Source organism: Elgaria multicarinata, chromosome 18 (assembly GCF_023053635.1).
Source record: "Elgaria multicarinata webbii isolate HBS135686 ecotype San Diego chromosome 18, rElgMul1.1.pri, whole genome shotgun sequence".
NCBI lineage: Eukaryota > Metazoa > Chordata > Lepidosauria > Squamata > Anguidae > Elgaria > Elgaria multicarinata.
In genome coordinates this window covers 1,913,145-1,930,495 of record NC_086188.1, presented here as the reverse complement: position 1 = coordinate 1,930,495, position 17,351 = coordinate 1,913,145, and the positions used below count along the sequence as shown (strand labels likewise).

At 46.0% G+C, this 17,351-nt stretch overlaps 1 long non-coding RNA gene and 6 other non-coding genes across 8 annotated transcripts; all 7 read right to left on the bottom strand.

The window, feature by feature from the left end:
* Positions 1–672: 672 nt before the first annotated feature.
* On the bottom strand, positions 673–16,995 carry LOC134410592 (uncharacterized). 2 transcript variants are annotated; one of them, XR_010026277.1, is made up of 4 exons: positions 16,571–16,995; positions 13,422–13,526; positions 1,322–1,455; positions 673–890 (listed from the first exon to the last, which is right to left on the bottom strand). It is a non-coding gene; the product is annotated as an uncharacterized LOC134410592 (long non-coding RNA). The 2 variants fall into 2 exon arrangements; XR_010026276.1 differs by lacking the exon at positions 16,571–16,995 and adding an exon at positions 16,045–16,199.
* On the bottom strand, positions 1,868–2,031 carry LOC134410910 (U1 spliceosomal RNA). The gene has a single exon (XR_010026301.1). It is a non-coding gene; the product is annotated as a U1 spliceosomal RNA (small nuclear RNA).
* On the bottom strand, positions 2,591–2,754 carry LOC134410909 (U1 spliceosomal RNA). The gene has a single exon (XR_010026300.1). It is a non-coding gene; the product is annotated as a U1 spliceosomal RNA (small nuclear RNA).
* LOC134410907 (U1 spliceosomal RNA) lies at positions 4,879–5,042 on the bottom strand. The gene has a single exon (XR_010026298.1). It is a non-coding gene; the product is annotated as a U1 spliceosomal RNA (small nuclear RNA).
* Positions 8,894–9,057, bottom strand: LOC134410906 (U1 spliceosomal RNA). Its single transcript, XR_010026297.1, has one exon. It is a non-coding gene; the product is annotated as a U1 spliceosomal RNA (small nuclear RNA).
* On the bottom strand, positions 11,842–12,005 carry LOC134410905 (U1 spliceosomal RNA). Its single transcript, XR_010026296.1, has one exon. It is a non-coding gene; the product is annotated as a U1 spliceosomal RNA (small nuclear RNA).
* LOC134410908 (U1 spliceosomal RNA) lies at positions 12,565–12,728 on the bottom strand. The gene has a single exon (XR_010026299.1). It is a non-coding gene; the product is annotated as a U1 spliceosomal RNA (small nuclear RNA).
* Positions 16,996–17,351: the final 356 nt, after the last annotated feature.

Sequence of the window (17,351 nt, the reverse complement as noted above, 5' to 3'; positions counted from 1 at the left end):
ACTCATGGCTCCAGTTGTGTTGGCACTCACTCCCCAAGTTCACTATTAGAGGGAGTGATGAGAAATGGCGATGTCAGGCTGAGTCAGTCACCAAATACTGAATCTGCCACACTGGGTTGTGTCACCAGCTTGTTTGCAGCCCTTGATAAACTTGGCCACCAGCAAGCGTTAGTGCCCCCGCCCCCACCAGAAGGTCACAGCTGCCCTTGACAGGCAATTGCTCACCGCTCCCTCGCCTCCAATGAATGGCCATACAGCCATTCATGGGGCCCAAACACTCCTTTCGAGGAGGACTGGGCCTTTGGCACTGACGTGGAAAAAGTTACAGCACCATTTCTTCTCCCTACCCTATCCTTTTCCGAGAAACTCACTATCGCCTATGCATCTTCTGGATGTAGTGTAGCACAGCCTTCCTCAACCAAGGGCGCTCCAGGTTGGTTGGACTGCATCTCCCAGAATGCCCCAGCCAGCAGAGCTGGCTGGGGCATTCTGGGAGTTGTAGTCCAACACATCTGGAGCGCCCCAGGTTGAGGAAGGCTGGACTGTAGCACTTCCTGCTTCAATGGGAATGTGTTTAACTGGAATGTGCTCTGGAATAGAGCGCAATATAAACTCGTATTATTATTATTATTATTTATTCATGGTCACACTGTGGGAGGGACACAGGGCTTGGGTTTTTATACACGTGTAGATTTCTTATTAACATTTATTTATAAAACGCTTCCCTCTCCAAAATATACAAAGCACTGTATAGCAGCATCAAACAAAAACAACGCCCAAAATAAAACAAGCAACCCAAAAGTACTATTTCTTTTGTCAGTCAGCAGCAATAGCAACGTCGGGGATGGGATGAAGAATCTTGTGGCACCTTAAAGGGGAATGCATTTATTCTGTGAAAACAAAAGTAGTTGACATGTTTGCTGCACGTGAATCATTTCAAAGGGGTACAATACAAATGTAATTAATTTAGGTTTGGTACCGAGATATCTTTGGATATGCATTCAGGATAACTAAACAGAACCTCCATATGCTCAAGTGACAGGAAGCCAGATTCCGGCTGGACATCAGGAAAAACTTCCTGACTGTTAGAGCAGTACGACAATGGAACCAGTGACCTAGGGAGGTGGTGGGCTCTCCCACACTCGAGGCCTTCAAGAGGCAGCTGGACAACCATCTGTCAGGGATGCTTTAGGGTGGATTCCTGCATTGAGCAGGGGTTTGGACTCGATGGCCTTGTAGGCCCCTTCCAACTCTGCTGTTCTATGATTCTATGTTCAGAGGAGAGCAACAGTCAGGGAACAAGAGCAGGAGAGACCTGTACCGTCCAACGGGTCCTGGAGGCATCTGTCTGACTACTCCGGAAAGCAGAATACTTGATCTGATCAAGGCCCACCTTGATCGGATTCAGCTTCAGGGCTCTTCTTATATTCCTTTTATAAAGGGACAAAGAGGAACCTGAAACAAAGCAAATACAGAATACAGATTGTGGGGTTGTGGGAGAGAAGGTGCAGCTCAAACAAATCAAAGAAACCACAGCAGCCCACAACATACAAAACGTGTCTTTAGTCCTCATGAGCACAAAAAGCCCAAGTGGCAGAGACATCTCCCTGCTCCCCTCATTTGGGAAAGGCCCGGTGCTTTTGGGGTACCCATATCATTAGTCAGAATCAGGAGAGTGCTTTCAGGTCCCATTAAAGCAGCCTTCTCCAGTCCTATCAGACCCTTTAATTCCACACTAGAAGACAGGGTGCAGATGAAATTCATTTATGCACAACTGTCTCATGTTCTTCTCATGTTCCCTCTAGGTTGGAAGGCCAGCTACAAAGAGGACCGTAGGGCTCTTTTCTTTTTTTCTCACCAGAATGACCAGGGGAAAGCGCGCACGCAGTCCCCCACTACCACAAATTATGCAGTCGAGTTTCCCGCATTTGGGGAAATCGCAGGGGTCAGCACACCCGGAGTGCAATGGATGAGCCTCACCCTGGGAAAACCACCTTCGTGATCATGGTGTCTCCCCTGCCAGGTAAGTATGAGTTGGGAGGGCCCAAGCACCTCCTTGCCCTTCGCTGGCCCTGCTAACCACCACATGGTGACCTTGCCTGAGCGCTTCTAGCAGGCTGAGGCCAGCGGGGCAGCAACGGTGCCCTGCTCCAATGTGGCGGGTCCGTGTCTCGGGGTGCCCCACAAGCCCCCAGCTGCACCCCGCTTTTGCTCCCACAATGCTCTGGTGTGCGCACATTTGCATGCGTGCCCCCTACGTCACTCCCAGTGCTTCCTCCCTACACAGACTTCGCTGGGTATTCCATTGGAGCTGCGAGGCAGCAGGGAGGAGCTTGGGCACGCATTGGCGAGGCAGCAGGGAGGAGCTAGGAGCTTGGGCACGCATTGGCGGGGTTCACTACCCTTTCAGTCTTCTTTTTAAAAGAAACCAAACACTTTGGGCATTGATTAGTTCCCTCACAGCCCTCTCTCTGCTGGAGATTACCCCAGGGGTTTAGCTTCCAAGGCAATAATAGAGATGATCAGAAAACACTTGAAAGTGCAAAACAGGAACATGCAAGAGACCTTTCTATCTTTAAACCAGAATGACCAGGGGAAAGCGCGCACGCAGTCCCCCACTACCACAAATTATGCAGTCGAGTTTCCCGCATTTGGGGAAATCGCAGGGGTCAGCACACCCGGAGTGCAATGGATGAGCCTCACCCTGGGAAAACCACCTTCGTGATCATGGTGTCTCCCCTGCCAGGTAAGTATGAGTTGGGAGGGCCCACGCACCTCCTTGCCCCTCACTGAAGCTGATCTTTAAGATACAGAGAGTGGCACCTGGACACTCTGAAATGTAGAGAAAGGTACAGTGTCATTCCTATCACCTTTAAAGCAGTTGACTGAGCTCTTAGAAAAAGGTTCCTTTTTCCTGCTGTATCAAATGTTTCACCTCTCCCGGTCTCCCATAGTGCTCTGCTGTATACAAATCTGCATGCGGAACTGAGTCACGCTGCGAAATGATTCAGGATTCAACACTTCTATAGCCAGGCAGCAGAGGGAGCAACACACACCCCATGCCCCCTTCGTATTCCTCTTTTGTGGAGGGTTTCCTTTCCCTTTCCTACTCCCCTTTTGTGGGAAGAGAAAATTAGCATTTATATAGCGCCTATCAAATACTCAAAGAACTTCACCTTACACAATTGCTATTTAACCATCCTGGTCACACCAAGTCTGTTGCTATGTCTGTGCTAAGGAACAGTTCCGGAGCTCAATCTTGGTACATGTTTATTTGGAAGTTGTTCAGTGGGACTTCTTAGGATGCGTGCATATATATGGCTTGCTGCTCATAATTCGCCACCTTGGCATAAAAAGCTGTTACTAGAAATAATGGTGTTAGTAAAAAAAACCTTCTCATTTGCATGTCTTCCAAAGAAGGTCCCCATGAATGCACTTCTGCCATTGCTCACATCAAAACTCTTTCACACTCTGTTCATTGATCACTTTAATTTGGAAAACCGGCTCTCCAGCATGGCAAAATTAACAAAACACCAAAGTGGCCCATGCCATCCCACATAAGACCATGATAATCCATCCCTTTTCATCGTCGTTTGAAACTTAATATGGCAAAGACTGAATTGCTTGTTTTTCCTCCTAAACCTTCTCCTCACCTCTCATTCTCTCTTACTGTCAACGATGTCACGCTTACTCCGGTCAAGGAAGCTCGTAGTCTTGGCTTTATATTTGATTCCTCGCTCTCCTTTATTCCTCATATTGAGACAGTAGCTAAATCCTGTCGTTTTTTCCTGTATAATATTGCCAAGATTCGATCATTTTTGTCTGTCTCTTCTGCCAAGACTCTTGTTCATGCATTGGTTATTTCTCGGTTGGACTACTGCAACCTTCTTCTCACTGGCCTTCCTTCTTCTCACATCAGTCCGTTGGTTTCTGTTCACCACTCTGCTGCTAAGATCATCTTCTTGGCTCGCCGCTCTGACCATGTAACTCACTTCTGAAATCTCTTCATTGGCTTCCAATTCACTTCAGAATCCAATATAAACTTCTCCTGTTGACCTACAAAGCTTTTCACTGTCTAGCTCCTTCCTATCTCTCCTCTCTCATCTCACACTATTGCCCCGCTCGTGCTCTTCACTCCTCTGATGCCATGTTTCTCGCCTGCCCAAGGGTCTCTCCTTCCCTTGCTCGGCTTCGTCCATTTTCTTCCGCTGCCCCTTACGCCTGGAACGCTCTTCCAGAACATCTGAGAACTACAAGTTCAACCGCAGCTTTTAAAGCTCAGCTAAAAACTTTTCTTTTTCCTAAAGCTTTTAAAACTTGATTTTGTTCTGACTTTTATACTGTTAGTTTTACCCTACCCAGTGCCTGTTTACCCTACCCTGTGCCTGTTTGCATTCTTTTCCCCTCCTTATTGTTTTATTATGATTTTATTAGAATGTAAGCCTATGCGGCAGGGTCTTGCTATTTACTGTTTTACTCTGTACAGCACCATGTACATTGATGGTGCTATATAAATAAATAAATAATGAAGAAGAAGAAGAAGAAGAAGAAGAAGAAGAAGAAGAAGAAGAAGAAGAAGAAGAAGAAGAAGAAGTTGACATCAATTTAAAACCCACATTATGACCATAGTAATATTAATTTTTTTCAGATAAAAATAGAGGGGCAGGCTCGCTATCCATATCTGTGCCAGCAAAGAAGAAGGGAATGAAATCGCGTGGTTTAGGAGTGGCGTGCAACCACCCACACAACACAAACCAAACAGAAGAACTCCGGTAGAGAAAACTGGGAAGGGGTTTACCAAAATTCTAAAAAGGATCAAGAGACCAACACACATCACACAAACAGCTCAGACTTTATCTGTTTTTTCACCAGAATGACCAGGGGAAAGCGCGAACGCAGTCCCCCACTACCACAAATTATGCAGTCGAGTTTCCCGCATTTGGGGAAATCGCAGGGGTCAGCACACCCGGAGTGCAATGGATGAGCCTCACCCTGGGAAAACCACCTTCGTGATCATGGTGTCTCCCCTGCCAGGTAAGTATGAGTTGGGAGGGCCCACGCACCTCCTTGCCCCTCGCTGGCTCTGCTATCCACCACATGGTGACCTTGCCTGAGCGCTTCTAGCAGGCTGAGGCCAGCAGGGCAGCAACGGTGCCCTGCTCCAATCTGGCCAGTCCGTGTCTCGGGGTGCCCCACAAGCCCCCATCTGCGCCCCGCTTTTGCTCCCACAATGCTCCGGTGTGCGCACATTTGCATGCGTGCCTCCCAGTGCTTCCTCCCTACATGGACCCCACTTCGCTGGGCTTTCCATTGGAGCTGCGAGGCAGCAGGGAGGAGCTTAGGCATTTCCTTCAGCTCACGCCCTGCTGAGAATGTGCTCTTTCTACAGCCCCCACCCCCACCCGTCTCCCACTGTAAGAGATTGGCTGCAATTCTGTGGCTGTCACTTTTTGAGCGTTGGCTGGGTTCGCTGCACTATCAGTCCTTTTTTTAAAAAAAAAGAACACAAAACCTTGGGCATTGGTTTGCTTTCTTACAGCCCAATCTCTGCTGGAGATTCTACTACAGGCACAGCACTCTTTATCTGCAGAGGAAAGAAACAGGAATGTTAACCCTGGAGCCTCTGCCCTAGCACCTGTCACTGATCTCTATAGAAACGGCTGATGGAAGATATGAATCACCCACCCATTTTAGCTGAATGTACAGAAGCTCAGAAGAGTCTTTAAGAACAGGCAGCCTTGCTGGTCTGGACCAAAGACTCACCTTGTAAACTATCCTGCTTCTGAGACGCTCACAAGGAGGGCATGAAGGCCACCCACCCCGCTTACCTACCCATCCCTAAACAGGTATTAAAATTTCCAATTACTATTTATCTATATTGGTGGTTTCTATGACATTGTTCAGTAAAAAAAAAAATCTCAAGAAAATATACAGTAAAATAATAAAAAAAACACCAAATACGTAAAACACTGGAAAAAATAAAACCGGTAGAAGCAGCTATGAGAACAGCAGAGTGCATCAGGCCATAATTAAAAGAAGGCACATTAAATTAGATGCTGAAATGCCAGACAAATAAAGTGGTCTTCAGCTGACCCAGGCTCACATCAGATCTGGAGCCAAAGAGCCTCTGGGCCATGATGTTGTACAAACACAGGAGTTATTTAAGAATTGGAGAGATATGATCCATATAGCTGGTTCCAGCTCCACTTTGAACTAACTGAACTTTTCAAGGGCAGCATGAACCACACATTGCAATACTAAGTACGTCATTTATTTATTTATAGCCTGTTCTTCTACCCATAGGGCAGTCAGAGTGTATTCACAACATAAGAAAAAAAAACCAAAATATATACCCAAAGGAAAACGCAGAAAGCAAAAAAACCACCCCACCTAGTTAAAATACTTCTATAAATAAAACAAAAGTCAACAATCTAAAATATAATAGAAAAACTGGCAACAATAAAACTTTAAATATTAAACACCTGTCAAAAGAAAAGAGTTGTCAGCTTAAGAGTAACAAACACAACAAGGGCTGGAAAAAAGAGCATAGCAGAAAGGTTATCAGAGCTGTTGCTTATTGAATCATAGAATCATAGAATAGCGGAGTTGGAAGGGGCCTAAAGGCCATCCAGTCCAACCCCCTGCTCAATGCAGGAATCCACCCTAAAGCATCCCTGACAGATGTTTGTCCTCTAGTATGGGAGAGCCCACAACTTCCCTAGGTAACTGGTTCCATTGTCGTACTGCTCTAACAGCCAGGAAGTTTTTCCTGATGTCCAGCCGGAATCTGGCTTCCTGTCACTTGAGCCCGTTATTCCGTGTCCTGCAATCTGGGATGTTCGAGAAGAGATCCTGGCACTCCTCTGTGTGACAACCTTTACTGCTTCACATCTACAAAAATCCCAAAGTGGTTTACAACAATCCAATAAAAACACAAAAATACCGTTTTAGAGAGAGTTCAGAACTGTTCATGGCTGGGAGAAAGCCAAAGTAAAAAGATACGTTTTCCACAGATGCCTAAAATATGCCAACATTGAGACCTGATATATCACAGAGAAGAGACCATTCCAAAGGGTAGCCATTAGCACAGACAAGGCCCCGTCACCGTGCCCTTGCCATACAGGAATGCATAGGCTGCGGTACAGTACACAGGACATCCCCTGAAGATGGTACTGGCCGGTGAGGTTGGGACAGGTTGGAGATGTTTGGAGAAGGCTAACGATGGCTACTAGTCCTGATGTTAGAGCTGGTCTGCAATGAGAGGGAGAAAGTACCAATTCAGGAAAAGAAAGGGGGAGAGACGTTCTCTGGTGCTATGAAAAGCGTGTGTCTTTAACGAGGAATCTAAAAAGCTCCACGTTTCGGATAGACAATCCTTCTTCAGGTGCTGAATATGGATACAGGTTGTTAAAATTCCGTTACTCTTTCTTTTAAATTTTAACAATGTGTATCCATATTCAGCACCTGAAGAAGGATTGTCTATCCGAAACGTGGAGCTTTTTAGATTCCTCATTAAAGACACACGCTTTTCATAGCACCAGAGAACATCTCTCCCCCTTTCTTTACTAGTCCCGATGGCCATATGCTACTTCTCGTATCAGAGGCAGTATGCCTATGTCCACCAGTTTCTGGGGAACATGGGTTTGAGGGTGCTGCTGCACTCATGTTGTGCTTGTGAGCTTCCAGTGAGCAGCTGGTTGGCCAGTTTGAGCAGAATGCTGGAGTAGATCATAGAATCATAGAATAGCAGAGTTGGAAGGGGCCTACAAGACCATCTAGTCCAACCCTCTGCTCAATGCAGGAATCCACCCTAACGCATCCCTGACAGATGGTTGTCCAGCTGCCTCTGGAATGCCTCTAGTGTGGGAGCGCCCACAACCTCCCTAGGTAACTGATTCCACCGTCGCACTGCTCTAACAGTCAGGAAGTTTTTCCTGATGTCCAGCCGGAATCTGGCTTCCTTTAACTTGAGCCCGTTATTCCGTGTCCTGCACTCTGGGAGGATCGAGAAGAGATCCTGGCCCTCCTCTGTGTGACAACCTTTCAAGTATTTGAAGAGTGCTATCATCTCTCCCCTCAATCTTCTCTTCTCCAGGCTCAACATGCCCAGTTCTTTCAGTCTCTCTTCATAGGGCTTTGTTTCTAGACCCCTGATCATCCTGGTTGCCCTCCTCTGAACACGCTCCAGCTTGTCTGCATCCTTCTTGAATTGTGGAGCCCAGAACTGGACACAATACTCTAGATGAGGCCTAACCAGGGCCGAATAGAGAGGAACCAGTACCTCACGTGATCTGGTCTGAACCAGCAGGGCTCTTCTTATACGATTGTGGGCCAGGCCGTCGCTGTTCAGGCTACTAACCACTGATGAGGCCTGCCTTCCAAGAATTTGTCAACTGATGCTTTTTAAACTCATTTAAGCTAAGGATTCTCCGTCAATACATTCTATGTCAGTGGATTCCACTACAGAAGTCTTCACTGTGCAACATGCTTTCTATTGTGTGTCCTGAATTTAAGACCAATTTTGTTAGGTCACCTGATCAAAATAAATATCTGTCCACCTTTCCACATAGGGAAGACGTTCCTTTATGTTTTGATTATCCTTTTCTGTTCCATGAAATAGGGCAACAAGGCCTCAACACCTTAATCAGAGGCATTACAGCTGTGCTGTTTTTTTGTCAATGCCTTTCTGAAGAACCTCCTGCCTGGAAATTGATTAACAGATCAACAGAGTTGATATTTAGATTAGAGCCAAAGTAAATTTGAATCAGCATCTCTGACGTGCAAAGGGTCTCCAAGGAGATTAGCCTCAGGAAAATAATAGAGATGACTAGAAAACAGCTAAAATTGCAAAACAGGAACACGTGAGACCTTTCTATCTTTAAACCAGAATGGCCAGGGGAAAGCGCGAACGCAGTCCCCCACTACCACAAATTATGCAGTCGAGTTTCCCGCATTTGGGGAAATCGCAGGGGTCAGCACACCCGGAGTGCAATGGATGAGCCTCACCCTGGGAAAACCACCTTCGTGATCATGGTGTCTCCCCTGCCAGGTAAGTATGAGTTGGGAGGGCCCACGCACCTCCTTGCCCCTCGCTGGCCCTGCTAACTACCACATGGTGACCTTGCCTGAGCGCTTCTAGCAGGCTGAGGCCAGCGGGGCCGCAAGGGTGCCCTGCTCCAATCTGGCGGGTCCATGTCTCGGGGTGCCCCACAAGCCCCCCAGCTGCGCCCCGCTTTTGCTCCCACAATGCTCCGGTGTGCGCACATTTGCATGCGTGCCTCCTGCGTCCACTTCGCTGGGCTTTCCATTGGAGCTGCGAGGCAGCAGGGAGGAGCTTGGGCATTTCCTTCGGCTCACGCCCTTCTGAGAATGTGCTCCTTCCACAGCCCTCCTTCATCCTTCACTCTGAAATGAGAGTGGCTGCATCAGGCACAGCAAACCTGCATCTGCCACTTTTTGAACACTGGCTGGGTTTGCTGCCCTCTCAGCCTTTTTACAAAAAACAAAAATTACTTTAGACACTCATTTGCCTTTGTTACACCCCTCTCTCTGCTGGAGATTTTACGACAGGTACAGCATTCTGATTCGCAGAGGGGGGAAACAGGAAAGCAACCGTCGCTATGGAAATAATGTCTTTTTGGAAGGTTGCACTGAATGTAGCAAAAATGTTTGAGCACTATATATATTTTCATTCAGAGAACTACCCTAGAATAGTGAGGGACAACAGATTTCATTTGTCCTTCTCACTCCTTGTATCACCCATTCCTCCCCAAATGTCTCATCTGCTGATAAATTCTAAATTGTCATCCTTGAAGCACAGACTTACGCACTCATCATCATCACCACCACAGATTAAAGCCTCCTTCCTTCCCCCACAAACTTGGTAAAACCCGCCCTGGTCTTTCCATGCTCACTTTCAAAATTGTAGTTTGCACGGCGGTCCCAGCTCATTCATTTTCTTCTATTTACTCTTGCTTTCTCACCCTTAGCTCCTATCCCAAGCCTACTGAAGTGGAAATAAATCTCACTGGAATTAAACAGCGTTGACTTCCAAGTAAATGTGCATCGGACCAGGGCGCTGATCTCATTCAGGAACTAAGTTACTGAGACCATTCTTCTCGCAAGGCATTTCGAAGGATTCGACCCCTAAGACCTCATTGAAAAAGCACTTTGACCTTTTCTATTCCTCGCTTTGAGGCAAAGACCCTTCTTATTAAAAAAAAAATCATTTATTAAAACATTTGAATCCCACCCTATATCACAAGGATCTCAGGGCGTCGTATAGGTAAAATCATACAAACAATATAAAACAAATAAATATACACAGCTAGTAACAAATTAAACCAGTAATAAGCTAATGATCTCTTCTCGATCCTCCCAGTGTGCAGGACACAGAATAACGGGCTCAAGTTACAGGAAGCCAGATTCCGGCTGGACATCAGGAAAAACTTCCTCGCTGTTAGAGCAGTACGACAATGAAACCAGTGACCTAGGGAGGTTGTGGGCTTTCCCACACTAGAGGCCTTCAAGAGGCAGCTGGACAAGCATCTGTCCGGGATGCTTTAGGGTGGATTCCTGCTTTGAGCAGGGGGTTGGACTAGATGGCCTTGTGGGTCTCTTCCAACTCTGCTATTCTGATTCTAAAACCCCGCGTGAAGCCCTCCTGTGTGCACTCCAAGACTGTGCAGATTTCCCCTTCCAGCTACAGCCCCTCATGTTGCATTGAAGGCTGAACCGGAGAGTTCCCCCCACCCCGCACATAATGCTCAGAAACAGCTTTGAAAAGGAACGAGGAGATAAAAAAGGGAGAAAGCCATAAATGCTTCTGTATTTGTGTGTATTTCCTAAACATCAGGAGGGCCTTAAAGAACACACGGAGAAGCTACCGATAAGCCAACGCAAAGGGCATGTAGGCGTGCCTTCCCTTGCTATTGCCACTCAGCAAGTAGTATTCAGAGGTAGACTGGTTCTGACCATGGAGTCTCTGCTTAGCAGTCACGGCTAAAGGCGTTGAAAGACCCGTACGCCATGAATTTCTAGGATTCCTTTTTAAAGCCATTTCAGGGCATCACCATTCTTTTGTCAATCCATTTCATTACGTAGCCCCGGGTTGCAGCATCACAGGAAAAGGAGAAAAATGTCTCTGTCCAACTCCCTTTTTACCATTGATCGTTTTATACATCTTTTATGAGGTCTTCCTTTTTTTTCAGAAAGGAAAAGACCCGTTCGTTTTAACCTTTCCCTGTAGGGAAGGTCCTCCAACCCTTGGGTCATTTCTGTTTGCCCTTTCCTGCACCTGTGGTGTGGCCACGTTTGTAATAGCGTGTATTCTGCTTTCAAATACACAATGTTACAAATGTGGCCACACCATAGATTTATGAAAAGATATTACAATATTGGCTGTTTTATTTTTAGTCCATTTGCTAGTAATCCCCAGCATGGAATCCGTTTCATCACCACCACACTGAATTCATGTTTATATCGCAGCGTGGGAGTTTACATGCTCCCTCCATGGCAGAAAAGCAACCCACAAGAATGAGTTCTAAAGCATAAAAAATACTGCTAAAAATTAATCACTGAAGGATTGAAAACATCACCCAGTCTAATTGCTGTATCGCTTCACCATGCACACAATGCAATGCTGTGTGTATCTCATTTATCCTCAGAGGACCACTGCAGGGAAGGTTAGGCTGCGGGAGAGGAGAAGGACTGCTACAAGATCACTCAGGGACACAAAGTACATGTGACATATCTGAATGAACCTGCAGGGCTTCAAGGAAAAAAGGAAAGAATAGCAAAACAGGAACACATGAGACCTTTCTATCTTTAAACCAGAATGACCAGGGGAAAGCGCGAACGCAGTCCCCCACTACCACAAATTATGCAGTCGAGTTTCCCGCATTTGGGGAAATCGCAGGGGTCAGCACACCCGGAGTGCAATGGATGAGCCTCACCCTGGGAAAACCACCTTCGTGATCATGGTGTCTCCCCTGCCAGGTAAGTATGAGTTGGGAGGGCCCACGCACCTCCTTGCCCCTCGCTGGCTCTGCTATCCACCACATGGTGACCTTGCCTGAGCGCTTCTAGCAGGCTGAGGCCAGTGGGGCAGCAACGGTGCCCTGCTCCAATCTGGCGGGTCCATGTCTTGGGGTGCCCCACAAGCCCCCAGCCGTGCCCCGCTTTTGCTCCCACAATGCTCTGGTGTGCGCACATTTGCATGCGTGCCCCCTACGTCACTCCCAGTGCTTCCTCCCTACACAGACCTCGCTGGGTATTCCATTGGAGCTGCGAGGCAGCAGGGAGGAGCTTGGGCACGCATTGGCGAGGCAGCAGGGAGGAGCTAGGAGCTTGGGCACGCATTGGCGGGGTTCACTACCCTTTCAGTCTTCTTTTTAAAAGAAACCAAACACTTGGGGCATTGATTAGTTCCCTCACAGCCCTCTCTCTGCTGGAGATTACCCCAGGGGTTTAGCTTCCAAGGCAATAATAGAGATGATCAGAAAACACTTGAAAGTGGAAAAGAGGAACATGCAAGAGACCTTTCTATCTTTAAACCAGAATGACCAGGGGAAAGCGCGCACGCAGTCCCCCACTACCACAAATTATGCAGTCGAGTTTCCCGCATTTGGGGAAATCGCAGGGGTCAGCACACCCGGAGTGCAATGGATGAGCCTCACCCTGGGAAAACCACCTTCGTGATCATGGTGTCTCCCCTGCCAGGTAAGTATGAGTTGGGAGGGCCCACGCACCTCCTTGCCCCTCGCGAGCCCTGCCAACCACCACATGGTGATCCTGGCTCAGCATCTTCTAGACCTCTAAAGCAGACATACCTGAAATCTAGCCCTATTCCAGACATGTTCAATTGGATCCTGGAGAGAGATACACCCACAACCTCCCACGCTCTGCATCCCTGGTTTATTACCACAATGCCCTGCTGCAAGCAAATTTGCATCGCATGCATCCACCCCCCTCACCCTGCTCAGGTTTCTGTCTGAGCTCACAGGCGGCCGGGCAGCAAGCGCAACAATGCTTTTCCTCTCTTCCAAGGGATTCCTCTCTCTTGTGAAATAGTGGCTTTACCCGCTAGTCTAGCGTTGCTCTGTCTGCGGCATGGGGGCCAGGGGAAGGTAATGATGACCGTCGGCATATCCAAAAGCTGCCCCACACATCACTTTTGGGGTGTTTCCTGATATGCCCATCCGGTGCTCCCAGTATATACTGGGACCATATATTTCATTCTGATTATTTAAAACAGCACACGAGTGCCAAACTTGTAGCCTCAGCCATGTCAAGGAACTATTTCCTTTCAGTTGCTCTCCATCCTGTTCTAAAAGGAACCCCTGAGACAATGGATGTCAAGGTCCAATAAGCGAAGTAGCAAGTCAGGGAAGGCTTAAGTGGATCAAACAAGAATATCTTACCTGTTTCTTGCACATGCTGATTATTTTGTAGAATTTGGAGCGTCTTGGGCTTGCGCTATGGGGGCTAGAGGGGATGCTGCTGTTATAATTCAGATGAAACTCCTCCTGAAAAATATAGAACAAAGCTCAGATTGTCCCCCGTGGTAGCAGCCTTTTCCCTGAACTGGAAATCTTAATACAGAATTTCTAAGGCCACTTTCCATCAAAGATGTTTAAAAGAAAGCACCAGCTTATCTATGCATTTTAAGAATATAAGAGCAGCCCTGAGGCTGGATCAGACCAAGGGTCCATCTAGTCCAGCATTCTGTTCACACAGTGGACAACCAGCTGTTGACCAGGGACCAACAAAGCAGGGCATGGTGCAACAGCACCCTCCCACCCATGTTCCCCAGCAACTGGTGGCCACCACTACATCTTGTGGAAGTGAATTCCATACTTTAATTATGCACTGTGTGAAGAAGTCTTTCCTCTTCTCTGTTCTGGATCTCCCACCAATCAGCTTCTTGAGATGAGCCCATTGGGTTTCTAGTATTATGAGAGACGGAGAAAAATGTCTCCCTGTCTACTTTCTCCACACCAGGCATCATTTTGTACACCTCTGTCATGACTCCCCTTTACCTGCAGTTTTTTTTCTAAGAGAAACATTTTATAGGCAAGAGGAGAAGGGAGAATTTGGGCCAATTCTGCTTGGCAATATGGCAACAATGCTATGCACACTTAACTCTAAGTCCCAATGGAGCGTACTTCTGAGTAGACCTGTATAGGATTGCACTGTAACAGTGTTTTCTCCCATTATTATTATTATTATTATTATTTATTTATTTATTTATATAGCACCATCAATGTACATGGTGCTGTACAGAGTAAAACAATAAAATAGCAAGACCCTGCCGCATAGGCTTACATTCTAATAAAATCATAATAAAACAATAAGAAGGGGAAGAGAATGCACCAAACAGGCACAGGGGAGAGTAAAACTAACAGTATAAAAGTCAGAACAAAATCAAGTTTTAAAAGCTTTAGGAAAAAGAAAAGTTTTTAGCTGAGCTTTAAAAGCTGCGATTGAACTTGTAGTTCTCAAATGTTCTGGAAGAGCGTTCCAGGCGTAAGGGGCAACGGAAGAAAATGGACGAAGCCGAGCAAGGGAAGTAGAGACCCTTGGGCAGGCGAGAAACATGGCATCAGAGGAGCGAAGAGCACGAGCGGGGCAATAGTGTGAGATGAGAGAGGAAAGATAGGAAGGAGCTAGACTGTGAAAAGCTTTGTAGGTCAACAGGAGAAGTTTATATTGGATTCTGAAGTGAATTGGAAGCCAATGAAGAGATTTCAGAAGTGGAGTAACATGGTCAGAGCGGCGAGCCAAGAAGATGATCTTAGCAGCAGAGTGGTGAACAGAAACCAACGAACTGATGTGAGAAGAAGGAAGGCCAGTGAGAAGAAGGTTGCAGTAGTCCAACTGAGAAATAACCAATGCATGAACAAGAGTCTTGGCAGAAGAGACAGACAAAAATGATCGAATCCTGGCAATATTATACAGGAAAAAACGACAGGATTTAGCTACTGCCTCAATATGACGGACGCTTGGCAGGGAGTCGTAACTAATACTGTCTCCTTGGCATGTGTGGCATAAATACAAAACTTGATGGCCTACAAAGTCCTCCCCAGCTCTACGATTCTATGACAAGGTATAATTAATTTGTGGAATGCACTGCTGCAAGGTGCAAGGGTGGATTTGAAGCTTACAAAAAATAAACAGGGGTGTTTTTTCTTTGGGATGAAGAGAAGGTGACGGGGAAAATGTCCCCTGCTTTATTGCTGCATGCCAACCTGCTTGTTCGTTCAGGTGTAGGACCAGTAAGGAGTTGGCAAACCTACCAACAATAAAGAGATTGGGACATTTTCCCTACTTGGTATGGCTTTAAAGGTACGAGGCGGAGGCCTCTCAGGATCCGGACCCAGTAATGCTATGGCTGCCTGTCTGAAGTGAACTCTGTATGCATATAAAAATCGTAAGTGGCTTTAGTATATCAAAACTTAATAAAATTAAAACTATTCTGAAGTAGTAAATCACAGAGGTTCAAGGATCCTTGCTTCAGAACATCATAGCTAAATTATGTTCTGTGTTGTTCTCTGCACGTGGTTCACGTGTTCCCCCCTCTTCTCCTCTGGCTCTGCTGAGACCAGATGCTTTAGCTTCTGTTTTTGATAAACTGCCTTGCTGTTTCATCCAAATTGTGATTCATCTTAACTATGTATGATTTGTTTGAAAGAAGCCAACTTCAAACCATGGATAATGAAGCTGGCCTGTTTCAACAACCCATAGTTAAGATTAACCCTAGTTTAGGTTTCAAACATAACCGTAATTCTGCAGTTAATCAAACAGTGGAACCAAAAGCTCCGGACCTCCACAGCCACACTGGAGGAGAGGGGGCACTTAAAACTGCCTGCAACTCATTCCCGTCACATTTATCATGATATCCAAACTGGCCCCATGTGTTTTTTTATATTCCCCACCCCATTCCAGGGTGAGACTGTTCCAAATGGGTGCAATTTCACATCTACCATTTCAAACCTATCTAATTTACTCTCACCTTTATTTTATTTTCTTGATTTATATACCTACCTTTCAATATGTCAAAATTCCCACATGAACATCAGCAGTGAACCTCTTCTTTTTGGTACTCGTCTTACTGCTGCTTCAGTGGGAGACAAATAACCCTGTGTTTTGCCCACAAGCTGAGTAGAGAGGCAGCTCTCTCTCATCTTCCATGGCACTGCACTGCAGGGAAGCGCTTTGGAAAAGAGCAAACTATGCAACTATTTCTGCCCAGCAGTACAGAAATACCATCTTTACTTCCGAACTATTTCGGTTGTCCCTTTGAAGCAAACAAGCCAGGGAAAGCAACAGTAAATTACTGCTGGAACGTCCAGCAATTACGTAACACTAAAATACTGCTGATTAAAGGAGTGGGCCACGTGCAGCAGTAAACCATCAGGGTTAACAATGCACCATTAGTTTCATTTTGTGCAAGATGCAAACCAAGGTCTCAGATTTCAGGGTGTGAGGGGAGAGGAGGTTGTCAGAGAACAGCACTATACCCATAGTGGTATAGTAGCCGCAAAGATCCCTATCTCTCAGTCAAACCTACCTCACAGGACTGTTGAGAGGGTAAGAGCAGTGGGCTCACAAAGGAAGTGAGGCAGGTGGCTACCAGGAGGAGGGCCTTCTTTGCTGTGGCACCCCGACTGTGGAATGAGCTCCCTAAAGAGGTTCGCCTGGCACCTTCACTATATGTCACTCTGAGTTCCTTGAAGGAAGGACAAGATAAAAGCTGATAGAAAAATTAACTAAGGAGCTTGTGGCTTGAGACGATAATGATGGTGATGATAATAAGCAATGCTTTTTACATCCCTGCATAGTATGACCCCATTCAGAAGTCACCTTAAGCCATGGTTTTAACCAGAAAGCCAGGCCGTGTTCAGAAGACACCTTAAACCATGGCTTTAACTACTGGTACAACCAATATATCAGCCAAAAGAACATTATTACTACTGATATATCAGCCAACTACTATTACCAATATATCAGCCAGAACATCTAATAATAATAATAATAATAACATATCAACCAACTCCTATTACCAATATATAAGGGAGAATATCTATTATTATTATGATTATTACTACTGATATATCAACCAACTACTACTATTACTGATATATCAGCCAGAACATCTCTTATTGTTACTATTGATATATCATTCAGAACATCTCTTAATATTATTATTACTATTGTTATATCAACCAACTACTATTATTACTGATAAATCAGCCAGAACAACTCTTATTATTGTTGTTGTGACTATTATTACTGCTGTTGCTGTATCAGCCTGAACATCTCATTATTACTATTACTATTATTGCTGTTGC